Genomic DNA, 2,593 nt, shown 5'->3' with positions numbered 1-2,593 from the left:
GTTGTCAGGAACATGTTCAAAGGTTGAGAATGGTGATGAGTGTCACGGATCATCACATTCATCAAGTTGAAATACGAGTGAATTCTTAGAATAGAGACAAGCGTGATTGAATGGAAAATAGTAGTAATTGCATTAATTCATCAAAACACAGCAGAGCTCCTCACCCCCAACCATGGGGTTTAGAGACTCATGCCATCAGAAATACAATATGAAACGTGTAAAGTGTCATGAGGTGTCCAAATACAATAGCAAAATGTCCTATTTATAGAAAACTAGTAGCCTAGGGTTTACAGAAATGAGTAAATGATGCAAAATCCACTTTCGGGCCCACTTGGTGTGTGTCTGGGCTGAGCATTGAAGCTTTCACATGCAGAGACTTTTCTTGGAGTTAAACGCCAACTTTTGTGCCAGTTTGGGCGTTTAACTGCAGCTTTTATGCCAGTTCTGGCGTTTTGACGCCAGAATTTTTATGCTGACTTGGAACGCTGATTTGGGCCATCAAATCTCGGGCAAAGTATGGACTATTATATATTGCTGGAAAGCCCAGGATGTCTTCTTTCCAAAGCAATTAAGAACGCGCTAATTGGGCTTCTGTAGCTCTAGAAAATCCACTTCGAGTGCAGGTAGGTCAGAATCCAACAGCATCTGCAGTCCTTTTTCAGCCTCTGAATAAGATTTTTGCTCAGGTCCCTCAATTTCAGCCAGAAAATACCTGAAATCACAGAAAAACACACAAACTTATAGTAAAGTCCAGAAATGTTATTTTTGAATAAAAACTAATAAAAACATAATAAATACTAACTAAAATATACTAAAAACATACTAAAAATAATGCCAAAAAGCGTATAAATTATCCGCTCATCACTTTCTCAAAGGTTGTGGCCTCAATGATGCATGGAATTTGAAAGATCCCTGGATCTGGCATCTTCCTTGGCAAGTTATTCTGAATGATGGCACTACATTTCTTAGTTAGGACCACTGTCTCATCTCCCTTTAAAGGCTTCTTCTTTGACAACAGATCCTTCATGAACTTGACATAGAGAGGCATTTGCTCCAAAATCTTAGCAAAAGGAATATTGATTTACAACTTTCTGAAGACTTCTAAGAACATTAAAAACTGCTTGTCCTTGGTCTCCTTTTGAAGTCTCTGAGGATATGGCATTTTAGGCTTATACTCAGGCGCCTTAGGCAATGTTTGATGAGTGTCAAGAAAGACTGGGAATGGATTATCTGCATGCCTAGGAGGGGTGTGTTCCACTTTCTCTTTCTTCTCCTCTGGAGCTTCTTTTTCAACTGGCTCCCCATTAACTTGTACTTCCGTACTTGCCACTTGTCCACTTATCAAGGTGATAGCCTTGCATTCCTCTCTTAGATTTGGAATTGTGTTACCAGGAAGGCTATTAGTGGTCCTCTGATCAATTTCATTAACTTTTGTGGCTAATTGACTCATCTGAACTCCCAAGTTTTTGATTAATGCTTTGGTTTCCTGTATAAATCTTGCCATTAGTGCTTCCAAATCAGTGTTCTTTTGAGACTGAGGAGTTGCTTGCTAAGATGACTGAAACTGGTGGTTATTGTTGATGAGACTGAACTTGGAGGTTATTATAATTATTCTGCTGAAAACCGTCATGAGAATTATTGTTAAAGTTCTGTGGCCTCTGAGGTTGCTCTCTCCACCCCAAATTTGGGTGATTTCTCCCCCCTGATTATAGGTCTTGGCATATGGATCATTATTGGTATTTTTAGAAGCATTTCTCATGTAGTTGACCTATTCAGAAGGAAATTGAGTATAACCATAATTCTCACCTTGCATGAAGCTACCAGTCATGTCATAAGGAGCCTCTTGAGGTGCAGTCTGAGTATTAACAGCTGAAACCAGCATCCCATTCAATTGTTGAGTAATCAAATTCATCTGCTGAGACAAAATTTTGTTCTGAGCAAGAATAACATCCAAAGCCTCTACTTCCAAAATGCCTTTCTTCTGAGGGGTCCCAGAGTTCACAGGATTCCTGTTAGATGAGTAGAGATATTAGTTGTTAGAAACCAAATCAATAAGCTCAGTAGTCTTCTCTGGTGTCTTCTTCATGGCAATGAACCACCTGCATAATTATCTAAACACATCTTGGACATTTCACATAAGCCCTCATAAAAGATATCTAGCTGAGTCCATTTAGAAAATATGTCCGGAGGATATTGCCTGGTCAGTAGCTTGAATCTCTCCCAGGCTTCATAAAGGGTCTCACCATCTTTCTGTCTGAAGGTTTGAACCTCCACCCTTAGCTTAGTCAGCTTTTGTGGTGGAAAAAATTTAGTCAGAAATCCAGTGACCACCTTATCCCAAGTATCCAGGCTTTTCTTGGGTTGAGAATCTAACCATAGCTTTGCTCTATCCCTCACAGAAAATGGGAAGAGCTTGAGTTTGTATGCCCCAGGATTAACTCCATTAGTCTTCATAGTATCACAAATATGTAGGAAATTAGAAATAAACTGATTTGGGTCTTCATGAGGAAGTCCGTGATACTGACAATTTTGTTGCACAAGAGTGACCAGCTGTGGCTTCAGTTCAAAGTTGTTGGAAGCTATAGGAGGACAA

General features: G+C 39.6%; 1 non-coding gene across 1 annotated transcript; it reads left to right on the top strand.

The window, feature by feature from the left end:
* Positions 1–2,174: 2,174 nt before the first annotated feature.
* LOC112774172 (small nucleolar RNA R71) lies at positions 2,175–2,283 on the top strand. Its single transcript, XR_003188672.1, has one exon. It is a non-coding gene; the product is annotated as a small nucleolar RNA R71 (small nucleolar RNA).
* Positions 2,284–2,593: the final 310 nt, after the last annotated feature.

This window comes from Arachis hypogaea, chromosome 18 (assembly GCF_003086295.3).
Source record: "Arachis hypogaea cultivar Tifrunner chromosome 18, arahy.Tifrunner.gnm2.J5K5, whole genome shotgun sequence".
NCBI classification, from domain to species: Eukaryota; Viridiplantae; Streptophyta; class Magnoliopsida; order Fabales; family Fabaceae; genus Arachis; species Arachis hypogaea.
The sequence above is the reverse complement of the archived record's forward strand: the minus strand, read 5'-3'. Positions and strand labels throughout refer to the sequence as shown.